We start from the raw sequence: 22587 nt of genomic DNA, 5'->3' as shown, positions 1-22587 counted from the left end.
AGGATGTGATATGATGATAACGAGAACTTCAGATCCTTCCATGCACCTCATGTCATGATTCAGGTAATGCCGACAATGGCATTTGTAATCTCTAAAGGAGAATTTTCATTTACCTAGATTTGCATGGATTTTTGTTAAATGGAGTCTTAAAAGATTTTTGAAGTTTCTATGATCACAGCCCCTATGTGGACTTCTGAAAAGGTAGCTATGCAGTGGAATGAGTGTTTCTACTTTATCATTTCAAAAACCTGAAGTTCTGGCTCCCATGCCTTACTGATCTAATAGGACTGACAATAAATTACTCCAAAGCAGTGTATATAATAAAAAAAAGTCACCTCAATTGCAGTGGGGGTGTCAGCAGCAGAACTTCCCCAGGCCCCGTGCTCGGAGGAGGCCCCTCCAGCAGAGCCTGCATTCACGAGAGACCATGAAACTTCAGCTTTTTTTCACTTCTATCAATTTGATCAGTTTATTCTCCCACTTATATTTTTAACTTTATCGCCGAGAAAATATGCTACAAATGGGAGCAGCTTAATAAAGTGAAATGAGGTTTGTAGGATTCAACATCTAGCACCTGCCAGGTCGAGAGTGTTTTCTCAGCCATCTGGGATAACCCATGCTGACAATGCTTGGCTCCGCGAAACCAATTATCCACATCGCTTACGGTAACATGCTCTGAAGTGGATTACAACTGTGCCAACTGCTGTGAGCACATGGCCGTTCCCAGGGATTGTTTGTAATGCTTTCATGGTGTATCTCCTGCCTATGTTTTGGGGAATTGGGGAGGAAAGGGTGGGCCAGCAGCTAAGAGAGCTCCCGTTGTCTTCAATTGTTTTGAATTGTTTCTTATGGTCAGAACTCTCAAAATTTTATATCAGCATCTAACCATTTCCTAGATCCCTTTTCCTTAACCCCCTGTCTTTTGCAATATTGGTTCCTCGTCTTTCCTCCACTTCTTTTCTCTGCTTAATAGGCATACACTGAACCCTTTTCTTCAAACCATTTCATCAGGATGTTTTTTGATGGGTCCAGGTTGGAAAACCAACGCCAGTTCTGCATTTGTCCTTAGTCCTGAGAGATAACCTGTAGCTTTTACATTTTTATACGTTTGAACGAGCCAGGTGCCGTGTTGGGTGCCAACGAGAGCGATGTCCCAAGACATTAACATACACAAAATAATTGAAGAAGGAATTTGTTGTTGTGGGAGGATCAAGATTAATCCTAGTCAGAAAGGACTCTTGGAAGAGGCCGCATTCGGCATGAGCCTAGAAAGTGACAATTCAGTAAGTGGAACCAAAAACACTACTTGCTTAAGGCAGGAAGTACTTTCTGGAAATGCTGCAGTCCATTCGCTCGTATAAGGGAGAATGCGAGGACGCTGGACTGTCTGGCTGAGGCTGGCCCAGTGCGAAAGCCAAGTTAATGAATGTGGGTTTCATCTGTAGGCCTTCGGCTGAAAGGTTTTGAGCATGGCCCTGGAATGGTCAGAGCTATCTGTCTTTAGGTATAGAATCAGGCTTTACCCTAGGGCCCATGAAAAACTTTGAGTGGTGTATGTGTGTGTGTGTGTGTGTGTGTGTGTGTGTATGTATGTGCACACACATGCTTGGCAGCTGTGTGTGTATTTTTGCTTTTTGTAATGTCTTCATAGGTTGAAGAGGACAGTTTAAAAAAAAATAGACCTTTAGAAGCCTAGCTTGGCAGAAGCATTATGTCAATGGAATATAAACATCCTCCTTCAAGAAAGGAATCCAGTTTATCCTGTGAAAAATACGACGTGCTGACAATACGCTGCATTTCTATATTTTCCTCAGCTATAACTCATGAATGTTACGGAGTTCAGCCCGTAACGATGGGACGCAAAGTCTCTTGCCAACAATTGTTAGTTATCGGATAAGTTTGGATCTCGAATAATACAAAGGTTGCTGAGGCAGCTTGTTTGTGCTGAACAGAAGCCTCCGTGTGTTTGTAAAGAATCCCCGGGGAGGCCAGTAGCTCCCGCGAATCGACGTCCCTCACTCCCTAACGCTCCATGTTTGAGAAAATATGACCCTAAAACTCCATAAAAGGCCCAATGCCTGGTCTTTCTGTTGGGAGTCAATTATTAAGTTTTGCCAACGACACAATCTCCACTACCTTTTTACCGCTGTTCTTGGTCCTCCAGCCCCCAAAGGCAACGATGCACTTGGCTGCAGTTGTGTTTACTATTATGACGGATGGGGTTTCAGATTCTCTTCCGAAGTGATATTTTGTAGAGCGATGTTGCTTTTATAGTGACTGATGATAAAAATAGTTCCCGATGGTCTGGTGTTTGGCTTGCAATAATAATCCCACCCGAGTGAAAACTTGCTCCGAGGTTCGGCGTCTTCCTAAGAGAATGAAACGTATTCCAACCAAGGTTGGTGCAACAAGCTCTTTGTGATGTTTCCCTCACCTTCCGTGGCCTGTTAGGAACTGGGCCGCACAGCAGGAGGTGAGCAGCAAGTGAGAGGCAGGTGAGAGGCAGGTGAGCCAGCAAAGCTTCATCTGTGTTTGCGGCCGCTCCTCAGCACCGGCATCACCGCCTCAGCTCCGCCTCAGATCCTCAGTTATTATGTTCTCACAAGAGCACTGGTCCCTGGTGCCACAAAGGTTGGGAACTGCTCCTCTAAGCCACTTCCTCCAGCCTCTAAGGAGGGCGAACCTTAACACTTAAAAGAGAAATTGAGTAACTGATCTTATTAAATCTCCATAAAAGATGAGTTTATTGTTAGTCCTGTTTGCATGCCCAGATCTCAGTTTGGGTAATTACATTCCACCCACCTAATTCAAGTCTGTAGGTTTCGTTGGTTTCGGAATTCCACCACACTTCTCTTCAGCTGTGTATTATTGTTATTCGGTATCAAAGAGCTGTTAGGTTCTGCCGCAGAGCTGAATATTTTTCAGCAACTGATGCAGTGGTTTCATTCAGTCCTATAGGACAAATAAGGCCATGTGTACGGGCTTTGAGATGACAGTCTCTAAGTGCATAGATGTGTGGCGTTAATTATTGATAGCAATGGTGACTACCCATTGAGTTACTGCTCTTAGAATAACACAGAAGGTCGTTCTTTGGTCTACAAAGTCATCTATGCAGAAAAAAAAAATCCTCGTTTCTTTTTAGATATTGTGTCTGGGTTGACATGTCCTCAGAAGTGTTGATGGTCCTTCTACCTTGCTGAGATCATATTGGTTTTAATTAAATGTGTACTGCGGTCTACTAAGAGCAGATGTTCATTTTGTTTTTTAATCAGCTTGGAGGAAGTTCACGAGGTCAGCTCTGTGTTTGTCAGCTGCCGTGGAGCCATTCTCCCTTCGATCACTTGTTTGTTTATATCTGACCGGGGGCGACAAAGATGGAAAGTTCGCAGCTACAAGCCACTCTGGAGTCTGACGTTAGCGTGTTAGTGGATTCGGTCCTCCTCTTGGGGACCCGTGTTATTGCAGCTGCTCTTGTTAACTGCCACATTGGACGTCCCCGATGGAGATGAGCAGCCCGCACCATGCATTACGGGTTTCACTTTGGGTTGGTGTTCAGACCCTGGATAAGTAATGATGACCTAATCGGTAGAAATGCCCACAGCTTTCTTCTCCTTCCCTTTCACATCAGAAAACGTTTTTTCTTTGCTCCTTTGATGAACGCTATAAAACATCTGAAATATCTTCCAAAGAGAATTGGTGTTTACTAAGAGATTCATTTCTACCCAAATGTCCCTAAACTCATCACCCAGATCTTTGAATAAGGTCACATGACCTAGGAAAATGTGGTCACAGCAAGACGGACAACTGTAGCTCTGGGTCAGCGGCCTCTGCTTGTGGAAATAAACAAGCCGGGAGCCTCTATGTTCCCTTCGGGGGACATATGACAGCACAGAGCAGCCTGCGTCGGAGCCGGGGAGGTCGGAGTGAGCGGTCGCTGACCTGAGCCAGGGCTGCCGGGAACCAGCCGGCTCCGTGCTCGCTGTCTCTCAGGGACAGGCCCCGTCCCATTACACGCCCTGCTGGTCCGCCGCGCTCGCGGCTGACCTGCGCCCGATGCCCGTGTTTCCTTCTGTGATTATAGCTCCTCACCAACGTTCTTCTAAACTTCTCTAGCGGCTGAAAAACCCCAGAAGCACGACAGCCACTCTAGATAATGAGGAACTGCATACATGCCCACGGAAGCGCAGTATCTGGACCACCAGCCTCACGACTCTATAGATCAGGTGTAATGATACTTTCATGATACCTGTGAACACTAAAAGACATATCAAGCTTCCAAAAAAAAGTCCTGGCACCCAGGACTATCTAGTAAATATCAGTTACCTCTTCTGACTGCTCACTATAATCCCGGGAGACAAGGAGCAAACGCTGAGTGCCTGTAGATGGTCACATCGGAATTGATAGTTTTGGTATAAAGGCAGGTGGACACAGTGCCGAGAGAAATGTGAGTGAGAGCCAGGGGCCTGGGGGTTGACGGGATGTCTGGCAAAGGCAGACTGAAGCAGGAAGCGTGCAGGAGGGGTTACAAACCATTCTGCTCCTCGGCTGCCGTGGTAATGGGGTGGGAGGGGCCGGAAAAGCAAGAAGGAGGAGCTGAGTAGGTCCGACTTTGAGCAATGGCTTTACCTTTCCATTCTAGGTGGAGAAGGATGTGTGCGCCTGCAGGAAGGCATTTTAGACAGTAGGATGCTGTGCAAAGGCATTTGAGCATGGCGTGTTCCAAGGGAAAAAACAAAAACAAAAACAAAAACGGTGATTAGTGTGGCTAGAGGGAGGGGAGATGAGTGGACCTAGAGGGGGGCGAGGTCTGGAAAGGAAGTCGACTTTGACTGTGAGGACATATGGAGTCACCATGATCCCCAAGGCAGTGGGAAGCCATTGAAGGACTTTAAATAGAAGCGTGTTATGATCAAATTTCTGTTAGTAGATATAGCTTATGTATTGAAGAAGGAAGAGATGGTAGGCAGTCAAAAATTGTTTAGGAAGCGTCCTCAGCAGTCCAGGACAACAACTCACAAGACCAAGAATACCTGCCTCCTCCTCCTCCTCCTCTCTCTCTCCTCTCTCTCTCTCTCTCTATCTCTCTCTCTCTCTCTCTTTCTCGACTGGATTTTGCTGCATATTACTGCATATCATTCTCTTTCCTTACTGCTTTGATGGACTGTGGAACCTAGAAAATCTAATCTGCTCAAATTATAAAGTATCATCAGGACATAGAAACTGCCAATGGTCACTTGGAAATAGGATCACAATGGGGAAGATTTCATGTGTAGGGGCAGCAAAAATAAGATAAATTGATCCTTCTGCTGATGAAGACTGGTATCAGTATTTGATTGTTCTCTCATCAAAGGTTTTAATCAATATTGTTCTTCCTTTTCTACTTCCTTGCTCTTCATACTGCCTTCCTCCACGAGGTTAAGCCAAATTAACTACTAATTAAACCATGACATTTGAAAGTGACTTGTGAGGCTTCACTATGTTGTTAATAAAATGAAAGGAATGGCAATCAGTTTGGAAAATTCATTCACTCATTGATCGCGATTTGGACATCCGTCATCTGTATTTGTCAGCCACTATGTGAACAGTTGGCAATACCGAGACGAAAGCCGGTGTCCCTGCTCCCCAGGGCAGGGCAGAGGCATGGGAGGGGTTCACGAGGGTCTGATCAGGTGGGCGTGCTGGAAAGCAAGTGCCAGGTCCCAAGGCCACACAGAGGACTGCGTCTGTGGTCTTTGGCTCTTTAGCGTAGGTGTTACAATGAGGAGACTGACTTCAGATCCTTAGGTTAAAGGCGAGACACTGCAGTGACCACGTTGCTGGTGCCAAACTGCCTGAGTGCAAATCCCAGCTCCACAGTTACTAACTCACTGTCTTCATTGGTAAAAGAGGATCCTCACCTCATAAGGATAATTGTGAGGATCATGTGGGTTAATGCCTGTGAAGGGCTCAGAGCAGTGCCTCCCACAGTGTTATCTGTTATCATTATATCATCATCACCACCATCATCATAATCACATCATCACCAACATCATCACCATCATCACCATCACCAGCATCATCACCATCATCACCATCACCATCACTATCACCATCACCATCATCATCACCATCAGCATCAGCATCATCAGCTTCATTATCATCATCATCAAAAGCCAAACAACTTACAATAGCAAAGTGGAAAAATAAAATTAAGTTCACCAGCTCTAACATATTACGGGAGAAATGTCTTCCCCAGATATCCGTTCTCTCTCTACAGAGGTAAACTTTCTCCCTTTGGCCATGGTTTTAATCAGAGAGTTATATTCTCTATAATCAGAAAACCATAAGAATGAGATTATTGTTCTTACTTTCCAAGGGTGGCATGCTGGGGTGTGGGTCCCAGAAGGGAATTGCAAGATGGAATTTAAGAACATTATCTTAGAGTACAGATCTGTCCTCTCCTGCATAGAGCTCTGTTTTTAAGACATTCTTGCTGGGGTAAAAAAAAAAAAAAAAAAAAGACCTTGGGGAACAGTGATATATAGAGTTAGCCCAATCTATTGACCCAGTGCAGTTCTAAATTAGCCCTTTTTACTCCTCATTTACCAAATTGATTCATGCTCCTCTCACAATTTCTGGGGCTTCAATTTCTTCATTTGCAAAATGACTGAGATAGACTACATAAACTCTATGCTTTTATTTTATTTGGTTTCCAGGTAATGGAAAGTGATGGATGTATTAATCAAAGATCTAATTGGGTGAAATCCTTAATAAAGAAATGTAAGACTATTTCATTCATTTGTTCAACAAGTATTTGCTGTTCACCTAGTGTGTACCTGTGCCAGGTACAGTGTTTGAAGCACAGTGCCAGGCAAGGGTGGGTCCCTATGCTCACGGAGCATATGTTCCAATGGGGGAAACAGATAATAAATAGAGAGATTAGCAAAATAAATTCAGATTATTAGAAGTGCTTCAGGGAAATAACCGAATGATGAAAGATAAAATAGCAGTGACCATGGACCCCTTTCTCTCTCTCTCTCTCTCTCTCTCTCTCTCTCTCTCTTTCTCTTTCTCTCTTTCTCTCTTTCTCTCTTTCTCTCTTTCTCTCTCTCAGATACATTTTAGTTGTGACCAGAATAAAGAGTCTGCAACAAAGAAAAAGAAGGAGAGGTTTCCTGAGAGGATAGGTAGACCCCAAAAAGGAAAATATTTGGGGCTTTTAACACAACCACCAGGCCTGACTGCACATCCGCGAACAGCCAGAGGGAGATTTAGAGCTGCTTTTGGAAGCCGCAGGGAGATGGTTTCACAGCATGCAGATGGTATAGGTTCTGGCCTACATCTCAAAACATGCCTGCTCCCACAAGAGTGCTTGAGATGAAGTATATACACCATATAAGTTGTGTAAGCCAATACGTGCAAGCTGTTTTCTGGGATCCAAGGTCATTGTGAGAATCATACGATAGACATAAGTGAGTAAGCCCTCGTAAACTTGAACCACCCTGAGGTGCAAGTTGTTATCATGCCTCCTGCTAGTACAGACCGCGCAGGTGGCTTCTGCACGCCCTGTTCGCTCCCAGACGTTCAGCGCGGTTCTGTGGGCAGCTCCGCTCTTTTCTGCTCCTACCTTTTTTGTACACGTCAGACTGACCTTGTGTGAGATCCTACTCAGAGCATCGCAGAGTGAGGGCTGACCTTCACGTGCTCAGGCAGACAGTCTGTGTTACACTCGCCTGCTGCGTCGTGTCCTAAGGGAAACTTTCTGACCCAGTCTACATCAGATCGCCTTCCGTACGCTCTCAGTGCCAAGCGCATTGGCCCTAAGATACTACCTCACTCAGGGTCCTATTCACCACGTCGCAGAGGTCGGCTCTGCTTAATTGTTTATACAATTATAATTTTATGTGTATTTGGTTCGATACTTGGTTATTTACTGGTAAGCACATTAGACTATAAGGTTCTTGAGGATCCTGACCAATGTTGCTTCTTTTTCTAACACGGTACCTGGCCAAAACTGAGTGCTCAAGAAATATTTGTTAACAACATGTCGTGTGAAGTGGTTTTGTGTCCGGGACCTCTGTGGCCCGTTAATCATAAGCAATCAGAAAAGGAGCCTTTAAATCTAGTAAATTACAGTCTAGTACTTTATGCTAAATGCTCTGCTCTACATGATGGGGTTGGGGGTGACACTCTATTCCACGTGGAGAAAAAGTCCAAACATCAAATATTCTTTCTCTTTTCTGAGACATTTTCACCAATATCCCTAACCAATTACTGCTCTAATATATGAAAATCAGTTGTCCTTCCTCCTGTAAATCGGATTTTCCCCCAACGGTACATGTGGCATTTATAAATTATAATGTGTGGCATTTCCAAATTATAGTTTATAACAAAAGAAAAAGAAAATAGGACTTGGGGAGTTACAGCCTCTCTCCCTGGCGGCTGGGTATAGCAGGCTACTGTTACCCTGGAGAACTGCAGAAGGAAGTGAGGCCAATTAGCTCCGGGACGTTGGTCTCATAGATAAACTGACCTCTCCCTTCAACTTTGTTAGAGAAATATTCTTTTTAAAATGAATGCATAGTGCTAACGTGGCCCCCACATATGTCCTCTGTCACTTCTCTGGCAAGGACGATCAATATGCAAGAATGCCTCTTCCTCAGAAAACCCCAAAGATCCCAAATGCTCCAGATTCTCACTCTATTGGGTGCTTACCATGTCTGAGATCAGACCTCCCACCTGAACATTTAGAAACAAACATCAGTCTTCAACTGTAACCTGTCTTATTTTTGAGGAAATAATTGGCCAATGCCTTTTCCAAAAGTGTTAGCCTTTGTTTCTAATTTTTATTTTATATTTTTTAGGCAAGGCAGCCCTTGGCTGACCTCACAGATGGCAAAGATTTTGTCAGCTTACAATCCCTTATTTTTTAATATTTACACCTACAGCACCTGGCCTTCCTAGGTGGGCTCTCATCCAAGTACTAACCAGGCCTGACCCTGCTTAGCTTCTGAGATCAGATGGGATCGGGCTTGTTCAGGGTAGCATAGCTGTAGACCTTTGTTTCTAATTTTATTCGTATGTTTTATTGGCAGTCTTATCTTAGTATTCTTTACTCACTCTTTTAATTACTGTCAGTGGAACCAGACACTAAAACCCTATTGGCCCAACATCCCTGTCGCCTTGACTCCTGCTTGGATGGGTGTCACCTGTGCCGCCAAGCGGCCCCCCAGCCCAGAGCCCGTGTAAGTGAGTGATCCATCATTTTGCTCTAGAGATATCATGGGGAAGGAGGGATGTCTTGGCAAGATGCCGATCGAAAATCGCAACTGGTTGAAGGAACTTAGCAAAGAAGGTGCAGCACTGAGGAAAGCAGGCGGCAGAGAGAAAGCTGAAGGCGTAGGGTCGGGTGCCCATGTAATTTATCGTCCATTTTATCTTGAGATTGAATGGAGGCACCTTAAATAATTACACCGGAACAAGAGGCATAAACCTGGATTGTCCCAGATAAACCAGGGCTCACGGTCACTGCCATCGGAGGGAAAAGAATCCACAGCGATCCTGCAGGTTCTGCTCTGGCGAGGACTTGACCTCTCTGTCCTTCTTTGTCCAGATGCCCACTGCTGGCTGACAGCTCCCTCTGATGGACACGTAAATTCCTTCACCTGTTTAGACAAGGAAGTCCCTTCAGTCAGGTATGGTCAGGTCCTATCTTCGCACCATCCGGTGTCTTTATCCCCGATGGGACCAGTTGGGTGTTAATATAGCATAGTTAGTAACATAGTATAGTTCATAGTATAGCTAGTAAAGGAGACAGACTTACGTTCTTTATTCCCAAGTTTTTGAAGGCTATCCTCCTCCAATACAGTTACTCCCAATTTTTTCCTGCATTCATTAGCGTGACTAATGTTTAAAAATATATATATGTTATTTTTCAAAGTTTTGGTACTTGGCATCGAGCAGTTTTGGTGCTTGAAAGAGAGAAAGCACATCCCAACCTAAGCCCACATGTCTCTGGTCGAAGGCTGTTTTTTTGCTGTTGTTTTGTTTCATTTTGTTTTAAGTTTTCAACTAGAGTTGAAATATAATATATTAATTTCAGATGTACAATGTAGTGATTGGACATTTAGATAACTTACAAAGCGATCACCCCAGCTGGGTAAACATTCTTAAGTATTTAAACTGTGATCATCAGGGGGGCGTGGCATCAGCTATGTAGGTTATAATATGTAAATTATGGCCCGATTTATTGTATAACCATCACAACTGTCAAGCTAAAATATGAAATTGAAGAGAAATGATGTGCATAATCATCTCATGAAAAGAGACCTAACGAACCATATATGTTACCTGTTATCCTACTTTTTTAACCAATTTTTTTCAGCTGACATCTTTCTTAAAGAAATAACCTTTCGTTATCTAGAACGATAAGGGATTTCCATCTTGTTTCTTTTTTCTTTTTTTATAAACTTCTGATTTTGAGTCAGATTTTAAAATGGCTTTTCCCCTTCTGAGGTTATAAAGGTATTTTTTTATCATTTTGGGTTTTTTTTTCTTTTCTTTTCTTTTAAGACTTTTATGGTTTTATTTATTTCTAGCACTTATATCTTTGGCCCTAATAAAAAGTTAAAAAGTTAAAAGAAAAATCTTTGGCCCATTTTGAATTTATCCTGAAATTTTTTAAAAAATGGATAAAACTCTCCTTTTTCTTCTGGCTAACTCCTTGCCCAATGATACCCCGCTTATCATACATAAAGACCTGTGAGTGATGGGGTCTGTTTTTTGTAACCTTCCCTTCGTCTGTGTATTCACGTGCTTATACCGCATTGGTTTAATCGTGTAGGCTTTACAGTGTGTGTTAACATCCGGTAGGGGTACTCACCTTTCATCTGTCTTCTCAGAACTTTCCTGGCTCTTCTTGCTTGTTCGTTTTTCTGTATGAGCTTTGGAATCAGCTGCTTCAGTTTCTTTAAAAACTCATCGATATTTTTATTAAGATTATATTTACTTTATAAATTCCCTTAAGGAGAATCGACAGCTTTCTTTCTCCATTTTTCTTATCCCAGGCACATGCAATGTCTTGCACTGGGTGACGGTCTTATCTCGTGTCCTTCAGAAATGTATTAAACTTTTCATCTAAATTTTCACATTTCTCGTAAAGTTTTATCTTTGAAAGTACTATTCTAAGTGGGGTCTTTTCTTTCATTATATCTTCTAATTTGTATTTATATACAAAGAGTATTGACTGCTATTAATTGATATTATACCTTACTGAATTCTTTCATTGTATGCTTTTTCTGTTGATTCTCTTGGATTTTCCAGGTAAAAACTCCTCACTAAGTTTAGTAATGTATTTACCTTCTCCTTTCCAATTTTTATACTTCTCATTTTTTTCCCTTGTCTAATTTTGTTAAATGATAGTGATGAGGTATCCTGGTTGCATCTGTAACATTAGCAGGAATGCTATTTATGTTTCTTCGTTAATTTTTAATGCCAGTTTTTGGCTGACATGGATGACGGATGGATGGATGGATGGATGATGATGGATGGATGGATGGAGATATAGAGATATATTTATTATGGCAAGGAGCTACGTATCAATTATTACTTTGATGCTTTTTAAACAAGAAGTGGTTGCCGGAGTTAGACAACTACCTTTTCTGGGTCTGCGGAGGTGATCATATGTTTTTCCTTAAGCCTATAAACATGATAAAGTATATTAGTACACTTTCTAATACCAATCCATCCTTGCGTTTCTGGAATAATCCCCACTTAGTCGTGAAGTTTCATTATTTTAATGTGTGGCCAGATTCGGTTTGCCGCTCTCTGATAGAGGATTTTTACATTGATGTGCCTAGGTTCCGCTGAGCTGTAGTTTTCTTTTTCATGTGGTGCTTGTCGGATTTTGATATCCATGTTGCACAGACATTGTAGAAAGAGTTGAGAAGGTTTATCTTTCTACATCTTGGAGAAGTATAAATTGCGCGGGGACTAGGCGGTCTTTAACGATGTGCTAAAATTCCCACCGGGCTCGATCGATTGCCTACTCAGCATCACACACAGTGCCTGGTCACTGGAGATAAAGAAGTGAATGATTGTCCCAGCCTTCAAGGAATGCATTGTCTAATGGAGGTGATAAGCGCATCAATAATGTATTACGAAATAGAGTTACATGTTTCTATAGTAAAAATATGTAGAAAGATGCTATGAGAATATGAAGACAGTTTTCTAAAGGAAACAGCAGTGAACTACCCTCAACCAGTGTTGGCATTGCTCGTGAGAAAGGCAAGCAGAGCCTAAGCAGTGCAATTCCAGAAGCCCTGTCCCCAAAAACCTGCCTCCAGCCACCGGAGTTCCTTTAATAGGTGACTAAGGACTTCTTATCCCACACGAGAAACATCCGAAAGCTTAAAATGCAGCCGCCCCTGCGAGAGGCGAAAGCCCATCTAAATTTACACTCAGAAAGAAATGTCAGATGGGCATCTGTTCCTGATGGTGATATTGGTACAGAAAAAGAAAGAATCGAGATTGAAAGGTTCCCAGAGCTAGTAAGGAGGTCGCAAAAGGGAAAGAAAGGGCCGTCAAAGGGCAGACCCTGTCCGCCCTCCCCATCTGCCTGGTCCCACGCGTGACACAGCCCATGAGTAGATCCGCTTCTCTCTCCACCAGTCTCTCTCCCTCCACCCCCAACCTCTCTTTTCTCATAAATCGTTAATGAAGAATTGTGCACATATACAAAAGTGCACAAATAAAAAGCGGATCACTCGATTTAATTTTCAAAATTTAAACACACTCGTGTAAACATCAGTTTCCTCAACCACCCCAGGGGTACTCTCCCAACCAGGAGGGTGCCTGTTTTTGAACTTGTTGTAAAGGAAATCATCTAGCGTATGCTTCGTTTGTATCTGCTTTCTTTTGTTCAATAGTATTCTTGTTCGAAAATCACGTTTGTGAAATTCGGCCGTATCGATGCATGTTAATTCAATTCTCATCACAGTATTGCATCGTGTGAATACACTACAATGTGTTCATCCATTCTAATGCTGAGGGGGCTTCAGACAGTCTCGGGTTCAGTGCAGTATGAATTTTCGCACAGCTTTAAGCATTCTTGGCCACAATTTACGTTATTCTCCTATGGGGTACATACCTAGCAGTGGAAATACTAGTCATGGGAAGGCGTATGTTCAGGTTTTATAGGTACCAACAGTTTGTCAAAGTGGTTTTTCTCCTTTATCCTCCCTCCAGCACTGTGGGCTTTACATCGTCATTGATACTTGCTAATTCCCATTATTATCATTTTAGCCTTTCTATACAAGCCACACATGAAAGTTAGTTTCACTACTTAGTAAGCCCTTGGCTAATTTTGATTAAAGGACTCATCTCTTGAAAATATAATAATAAAAGAATAGAAAGTTTTTAACTCGCCAAATAGTTTATTTAATCAGAGGATAAAATGACGCTACTGAGGCCAATCGTCATTAAAATTCATACTTGCCAAAGTCCTAACATTAAAAGGATACACTCTTTTTGTTTTTTAAATTTTACCAATTGTAATATTGTTACTTTATTCTGCACACCATAGTTCTCATAACTTGACATCTCCAAGTGTGTGGAATAATAATTGTTACACATAAATAATGCAAGATAATGAGCCAAAGATTAGCATGTGGATTACAGAGGAAACAGGGGGTCGAACTGCAGTAAGTACTGGAAAGGTCGAAGAGGTCGGTCAGAAGGTCAGTGATAGGTAAAGAGGGATTGAGCAGAGCAGAGGAAGGAGACACATTTTTTTATTGAGGCAGCAGAATTCCTTGTAAGCTAGTAAGTTGAAGATCATGACGAAGGAGTCGCTCTTCGAATTGTGGGATGTCTTCCCCGCTGTGATTCAGGAGCTATTTAACAAAACCCCCCAGTAAAGCGACAGTCAGTTCTACCCGTTAAAGCAAATACCGAACACATCCTCCTTTCGCCTGGGGGAAGAAAGACAACAGAAATGAGGGAGACCGAGGCACGAGAGTTGGAAGGCTCTGAAATGATTCCCGATGGACGTTTTAATTTTTAGTGCCAACTATCCCCAGAATATCCCCAGATAAAAGGGGCTAAAATGCCAGGAAAAGCTTGTTTTATTTCTTCTTATTAATCCTTAAAGATAGAGTATTAAGTATGATATGTAATACAATAACATACGCTTTCTCCCTTAGCAGGACTTGCCAGTGTTATCACTGTCTTTATCCTGCATAGACTGCGCTCAGAGAAAGCGGACACCTGCGACCATTGTTTCCCACTGTATCTCCAGTGCTGGCCGTAGTGCCCGAACCACTCATTAAATGTTTGTTGAATACATGAATGAATGACCAAATGAGTAGGGACTGAGTCTAGGTTAATACTTCCCCTTGTCTTTTATTGACTAATCCCCAAATCTTAACCTTTGTATCTTGTTTTAAATGTCTAGTCCCATTACACTAAATTTCTTGTCCAAAAAGAAAATCTCGCATGAGGGATTCCACGGAACAGGAGAGAAAATGAGGCCACCTCTGGCCTCGAGGAAGGTCAGGGGTGAGCATGAAGAATTCCTAAAACCCCAAGAGCAAACCCAAAAATTGAAACCTTAAAAGTTTGTGAGCAGCAAACGAGGGTGTGCAGAAACAGACACAATATAAAAGAAAAATATTTGAATAGTTATTTTGATTTAACAGTAAAAGACAATAATGAGAGAAGAGGAGAAATAAGAAAGATAATGTTGCCATAATTAAGTGACTCAAAATTATATCACCATAAGCAAGACAAATTTTAGACTATTTTATAAAGAGAAAAAAAAAAACTTATAATTAGCAATGCTTGAGACCAAGAAGGGAAGCTTGGATAAGATGGATCCTTCTAAAATGAAAATAGATTTCCTTAAAGAGGGAGAGTTGGACGGATTTCTACAAAATGTGATGAATAGTGATGCTCATCACCAAGAGAAGTTAGTGAAGATAAGCTTCTTGGATTTCAACTAGATCCCTGAACCCAGGTCTTTTGCAGATGGCGCAGCTGCCAAAGCATCAGCCTGGTTTTATTTTAACAACATTTACAATTTCCCTTTCAGTCGAAGCAAGGCTGAGGGACCATCTGAGCAGATAATGAAATAACTGTGAAAGTTCAGAGCATGCTGAACAAAACAAAATATGTTTTGCCTGATTTATGCAAACTAAACATATTGTCAAGGTTTTGAAGCAGTTAGTTCAAAATATGCACCAAATACAGCGATTTCTCAAGTAGCCTGGCAGCAGATGAATTAAATGAAAATGTGTCTCTAAAACAGTTTAATCAAACTATATAGATGTGCTGAACATTTTGATAGTTTTGTGACATGAATTCATGAATAGTGTCTTTTCCTTAAGGCATAGCTGACTAAGTTCACCTAAAACCACAAGTCTGACCCTTACTAATGGAATCCTTTCGTTATGGATTCTAGGAGTATATTTATTTTAAAACTTCTGCTGAAGAAGTGACTTTAGACACCTTGCTTGCTTCTTTCCCCATGGTAAGCAAACCAGGTTGTTGTGGGCCTCCGTCGTTGCTGGTTTCACACAGACGAGGTCCAGGGCTTTATATGTTATTGGAGGGCTTTTCTATCCCAGACCATGGCTGTAGTGAAGAGGTCGATAAATTATACAAATATCAAAGTGAAAGAATGCTTGAACCCAACTTTATACACCCTGGTGTCTTAGATCTCAAAGGAGGACATACCCTATAGAAAAATAATCTTCCAAGGAGAAAGAACGACATTGTCCTTGGAGAAGACGTTGAAAGGCTTTGCATGAATGAAAGGGCTTATGTCTGCGACAGCTTTTCAGTGGTATTACATTTCTGAAGGAGCAAATCGTGATTCATAGGGCAAAACCTGCCTTAGGACTGTGCCAGTTGGAGTTTGAAATAAATACCCTTGCCCTTGTCTCTCCCAACACTCCCCTCACCAGGCAAGTTCATTCTAGGCCCAGCCTGTAGAAACTGAAGAACAGGCAATACCGACTGTAACTGACATCTTAAAAAGACATAGCAAAACATCCCAAATCGTCATCGATTTTTCTGTAATGTCTTTGGAGCAAGCAGAGTCATCAGTCTTTTCTCAGATTTTGGCGTAAAGGGTTTCTACTCTTCTGAAAGCAAAACGTCATTATTTCTCACCTCCTTTTATGGTGACTAATCTGATTTCAAAGTTTTCACTTTTCACCTGTCCTCATTGGACTCTAGAGTAGTCAGCGTAGGTCGAGAGCATTAACCAGCAACTTTCTCAGTAAGGTCCCGAGGAATCGTTTCTCCTAGACAGTGAGCGACTAACTAAACCTACTCCCCCCTTGTTGGCCTTCCTGCCGGATTCGTGAGCAAAACCACCAGTCAGTTTTGGGGGGATCCCTCAGTGACTGATAAAAAGGAAGACAATTAGAATGCCTTGCAATTCTCTCCTTGGAGAAAAATTTCCATTTTCTCATAGTGCTGGTGGGTATGTTTTTATGTATAGTCTCTGTTATGTTTTTAAATCCAATTTAGGAAAAAAAAAATGTAAATAGGCTATATTAAACTGTATGTCAACATAACACTTCATAAACATCTTCACAAATGTCTCTTCTGTCATCAAATGGGAAATTTGGGTTGGAGAGAAAGGATTGACTGACAGTATTGTTATTTTACAAATGAAAAAGTGTGTGGAAGGAGGGATTTGATGGACTTCTACAGCTTTCCCCAATAGAATGGATACCCCATAATTTAATGCCAGATCCGTGGCCTTTGAAATTCATTCTTAAAATGTGCCACCCATTCTAACTCAAATTGTGAAAAAAAAAATTTGCAACCATTCTATTTGTAGGCGAGGGAAATTTGTTATTCTCTCACACAAATTTTAAAAACTTTAAATGTCACACCCAAGTGCTACACTACCCTCACTTCATGGCAGCCTGGTATGTAACAAAAATATTATATTTCTTTAGTAATGTCAAGGTTGTTTTTTTTTTCTGACAGTCAAACAACTCACTAAATTTAAATCTGCCTCTTCTACTAAGATGCATCAAGACTTGTACCAAATTCAATCAATAATCTCTATACCTTAGGAGAGAATTTGGTTTGGAGTAATCACACGATGGGCAGCACATAAAACCAGTGCAATCCGAATTTCTCTCCTGACTTGTTCTGTGACCTTGAGAATGGCACCTGGAAAATGCAGAGTCACACCTCCTTCACACGTAGCTATTTTAAGGGCAAAGTAATATGAACTAATAATATCATACCAGGTGGGTGGGAAATTTAAATAATATTGATGTAAGTTCCTAAATTAATTGATACTGAGTGAAGATTCTTTACGATGGCATTTTAGAAACTACCTGCCTTACTTTCTGTGTCTTATGCTAATCTTCAAGCATTTCCCTTCGGTAGCCTAAAATAAAATTCCTCTTCCTCTACCCTCAACACACTCCTTGCTGTGAGAGGCACTGTGTTCGGTCGGTGGGTTTTCTCTCATTCCTCACGTTTAATTAGTCGCCAAATTTCCCCAGTCCTGTCATTCACAGCCCCTTTCCTTTCCATCTTGTCTTCGGTTTAGACCCTCCCAACCTCACACCTAAACAATTGCAGGTTCAAATCCAGGCTCTACCACTTACCAGGAGCGCAAAACCATTTTTCTGTGTCTCGGATTCACCAGCTGTAGAATAGTGAGAGAGCCAACCCGGGACTAAGAAAATAAAATTTACCCTGGTAACAATCAGGCTGTGATAACAGGTAAAATCAGAGACAAAACCAGCAAAAAACAATGATTCTTCCAAGGCAGGCCACGGCCACAAGATGCCGCATCCCCTTTCTTTTGAATAATTACTGCTTTCTTATCTGTGACGTCCCAGTCCACTTTGTTCCTGAGAAAAGGTTACTGAGATACCCAAGTGCTTAAGTGCCCTCCCTTCATGACAGCAGCGGCCAGCCCGGAGCCAGTCCAGAGATGACCCCCATTCACCTTAGCTCCTCTGAATTACTCAGCCCGGCCCAAACCCTACAAAAAGCCCCTGCCCGAGACGCCCCACCATGTGCCGGGGTGTGGGCTCTCCCGTGTTCCTGCCAGTTGAATAACCACCCCACCCCCACCCCGTGTCTGTGGGATTCCTCACCAAGAAAAATACCATGCCCTTAAGGATGCTAAGAGAATTAATTGAGATAATGTATGTAAGGTACTTACAGTGATCAATGGCACATAGTAGGAACTCAGTAAATGCAGGCCACTCTTCTTACTGTCATCGTCACCGTCGTCATCATTGTAACAGCCTCCTTATTAATGTCTGCCTCCACTCTTCCCTCTCAAGCCACCCTACCTGGGACTTCAAATTATTCTCATCGATTTATACCCCTGTTTGAAAATTTTAGTGGTTTTCCACTGCCGTCAACGTCCCAATTCGGTCTAATATCCAACCGCGGTTATATTTGACACCAGTGACCTTGACTTCATATTGTCCTACAAGGACCCTCCACTCCAACTGGCTGGTTTTTTCCTGGTTCCCAAAGCATGGCTTACATGTGACCTGTACACTTTTTCCCAAGACGAATTCTCATCCTGTAACGGCCCCTGACTTCCTGTTCAGTTCTCCAAACACTGCTCATTCTCGGGCCCACTGCGAAGCTCTCCTCCTCCAGGAAGCCACTTCCTGCCACCACACAGCCTTCGTCCCCTCCGAACCATGCTATTTACTCTGCTCAGTATGAAATTATTGGTTACTTTCCTCATAAATAATTTTTTTTTATCGAGTGTAAACCTCCAGCAAGTACTAGATCATATATCTCTTTTTATTACAAACAATTTTGTCATAAATAAATGATAGCTTTGAATAAATAGCTTCGTAAGTCAATCTTTTCATCTCTCTAAGTAGTGTATTTATTCCATGAACTCCTTTCCAATTAATTTGCACTACGCATTTCTCTAAATCCGTGCAACTTCATGGGCGGGCTCCTCCAACATAATCAGAGTGGGATTTTCAGCTCCAACCTTCAAAACAAATGCATAATTCGTCCATAGTTACCTTGCCTTTATCTGTTGAAAATTGTATCTGGAAGTACATGCCTGTGTCTGACCCCACGACTTTGCTCTGTGATAGTTTTTCTTTATGTTTCAATTTTCTTACTTTGTGAAATAGCATCATAGTGAATCGTGTGATTATTTCTACCTCTGTTTCTGTCTCCCTGAATTAAATTAATATTATTTTCTTTCCTCTTGCAGTCTTTAAAACTGTTCAAGTATTCACTCTAAGGTCATGACGCCATTTTGCCTCCCTCCATCAGATCATTTTATAACAATCTTTGATTTTGTTCATTCCGGTTTATTCAGACAAACCATCCTATTTTCCTTTAGTTCACTAGCCTTGCTAATTTCTCCTCAACATTATCTCTTTCCTTGGAGACTCTCCTGCTGCAAAGTCCAGGACATGTTTTCATTCTTATTCATCCTTTTCATTCAAGCCAAATATGTTTTTTCTCATTTCCTAGAAAGAACTATAATTGACTAAGATCTCCCCTATGGTTTTCCTTAGCATATTCGATCACTCTTTTCTTAGAAATTTAAATGCCCCCACCCACTGGATGAGAGTACAGTTTCTTCCTCAGTTTTTATTTCTGAAGAGATAATATTCTTGAATAGAAAAAAAAAAAAAAAACAACGAAAGTTAATGACTTTGTCCTGTTATGACTTGCTTTGAACTGTGAGGATTCACTGAACTGTCCTAGTCACACATTCTCACCCAATATCGAGAATCATCAGCCTGGTCCCTGTGTATTCACGAAGTATGCTATGAGGATTGTGGAGTTCATCTGTGAAACCTCCTGATCGACTTGTAAAAACTATGATATGCAGTTGTTATTTTTAACATAGCTAATTATTAGCCCTGTCATCACTCTGTTGGTATTCTAACATATAACCATCCTGAAACAACAAATTCAGATGTAAAGACCCAAGTTCAATTCCTGCCTCCAACCCCTTAGAGCCACATGACTTTGGATGACACTCAGCTGCTCTGGACCTCAGTTTCTACTATAAAGTAGAGATAATGGTAACTATGTGATACAGCTATTTAAGTTTTACACAAATATGGAATATCAATTTATAAAAGAATTTGAAACTAACAATCTGCTTTTCATCCCAAGTCAGTTTCTACACTCCACCAAAGTTATTACTCAGTTAAAACTATCTCTCTTGTAGGCCTTTCTGTCAGTTTTGTTTGTATTAGTTTTTGTTTCTGTTTTAATCAATTAAAAATAATTTAATCAAATTTAAATGAAAATCTCTCTCTCTCTCTCTCTCTCTCTCTCTCTCTCTCTCTCTCACACACACACACACACACACACACACACACACACAGATGCCCCAAGCCCCACAGTGCATAGAACTAGACATTTATTAATAAAATACAGTCCCTTTCAGTTTGCCTTTAATAGCAGTCATTGATGTTTCTTTACAACGAAAGTAAAAAAGAAGGAAGGAGAAAGAGAGGACAGTCTTCGCAGTCATCCTTTCCTCTTGCTTCTTCCTTCGCCACGTCCCCATCCAATCAGTCACCCAGCCCCAGGGCTCAAGTGGTTCCCCTGCCTAAATATACCTCACACTCATCTCCTTTCCTCCACCCCACCCCCACTCCTCCCACCAGCATCTCATCCTAGGCTACTACACCAGCCCGTTTGCCAGTGTCCGCACCATTTTTGCCTCACTCGAATGCATTCACTGATCTGATCATGCCATCGTCCTCTCTGGTGACTTCCGAGCTCATTGTAAAGGGTCTTTCTTCGAGGATAGCTGTGTGCTCCTCTACCTGATGCTCTTTCTCCTTTAACAAAACCGATACCTTTGCCTTTATGGCGCTCACCATATTCTGCATCATCTTCTGGTTAATTTGTATGTGCCTCATGTTCACCACCTTCTGGTAAATTCCTTAGTAGAAAGGGCCAGTGCCACAGACTTGGCAAGTACTTGGTATCTACGCCCTGAATGACACGACCATCTAGTTGCAAAAACAAGACACAGACATGGAAGAGTGGAGAACAGGTTTAAGGCAAAATCTGCTGATTCCGTGCTGCAGGCTGTGTACGGAAGTGTTGTGTGGAGCGTTCTTATCTTGCTTGGAAAGAAGCAGGCACAGCCAGCGTCTCTCACTTGCCTTCTCTGCACCTCTGCCACCCACCCGCGGCCAAGCACCATCCTTTATCGTTCGGACAGTCAGGCCTCTCTCTGCTCCCCTCTCGCCCGCCCTTTATCTCCCCCCAGTTCGGTCTCCAGTGGCAGCCACGACGATCTTTTCCAAGTGACTGTAAATCAGATTACATCACCTCTCTGTTAGAAACGCTTTAATGATTTTCTGTCAAACTTAGAATAAAATCCAGACTTAGCGTAGGGTCCTCCAAGTTCAGACACCTTCCTAGTTCTCTGACCTCTAGCCCGTTTTCGCGACTGGAGTGATCTTTGCCAGGATCGTCCCAAGTCCCAGGTCCTCCCCGCCATTCGCATTTCGGCTCAAATGCCACCACTTCACTTTCCTAACCACCCGACGACTGTCTTTCGCAGCCGTCATCGCCGCAGGGTGATCTCTGGTTTCTGTGTCTACGCCTACATGGTCTGTGTCCCATTGTCTCCCTAAGCGTGATGGACTATGGCACCTGTCCACCAAGTTCACCACTGATTTCCCAAGGCCTAGACCAGTACCCGGCTCCTAAAAGCAGGTGGGGAATACTTGCCGGCTTCACGAGTTCTCCCTCATGTCCTGAGCAGGTCATTTCGCAAATCCCTCGTCTCGGCTTTCTCGCACGTGCTCTCTCCCTCCTAAGGCATCTCTGTAACTTCGGAACCTCTCGAATGCTCTGTGTTTGCTCAGCGTAGGATCCAGCAGCCAGCCAGAAAGAGGAAGCCACCCTGAGTCATGCTGTGCAATTCCGAGTACCTTGAGATAGGTGATATTTTCAGTGTCAGCTGCAGTTCTCTGCAAGTGCTTCCCTGTTGCCATGGTAAAGGCTTCATGAAGCAAATCCAGCCAATGAGAAGCAGGTTCTCCACTGCTCCCGAAGTTTCTGCATAGACATCATCCCCTAAATGGGCCCAGCAAAGGAACTTGCTCATGGCATGCTCCCAGGCACTGTAGATCTGAGTTAAACTGAGCTTGGACTTTGATACCTCTAATACTCTCTTTCCGAGGTCCTTGTCACATGCAAGTTCCCAGGATTTCAGATAGAAGATTCGTGGTATTCTTTGTTGGAAATTAAATTCTCGAGAGGGAAACACCTGTAATTTTTTCTACTCATAATAATAATTATAGCTCGCATTTATCAAGCGCTTACCTCCATTGTCTCATTTATTTCTAAAAATCATTAAGGTGGCAGATACTATAATTAGTTCCATTTCACAAGTGAAGAAACCGAGGCTCGAAGAAGTTGAGTAAGTTATCTCAGGTGACACAGAGAACACAAACGTAAGACCAGACCAAAACCCTGGTACCATCGTGGGGGCCACTGACTTCACTTCGAGGGGTTTTCCGTGAAGCCTAGATCGGTTCTTCGGGGACCCAAGGGAGCCTCCATCTTGTAGCTGGTAGTGGTTGCTGACCAAAATGAAGC

At 42.4% G+C, this 22587-nt stretch overlaps 1 protein-coding gene and 1 pseudogene across 4 annotated transcripts in view; one reads left to right on the top strand and one right to left on the bottom strand.

Annotated features, from left to right (window-relative positions):
- The window catches only part of KCNB2 (potassium voltage-gated channel subfamily B member 2), a 283417-nt gene that overhangs the window by 200506 nt on the left and 60324 nt on the right, over positions 1-22587 (top strand). The gene's annotated exons all lie outside the window — the stretch shown is intronic.
- On the bottom strand, positions 8919-9037 carry LOC118612115 (annotated as a pseudogene).

The sequence above is a fragment of the Rousettus aegyptiacus genome, unplaced genomic scaffold, assembly GCF_014176215.1.
Source record: "Rousettus aegyptiacus isolate mRouAeg1 unplaced genomic scaffold, mRouAeg1.p scaffold_m13_p_15, whole genome shotgun sequence".
Classification (NCBI taxonomy): Eukaryota; Metazoa; Chordata; class Mammalia; order Chiroptera; family Pteropodidae; genus Rousettus; species Rousettus aegyptiacus.
This window is presented reverse-complemented; position numbering and strand designations above follow the sequence as displayed.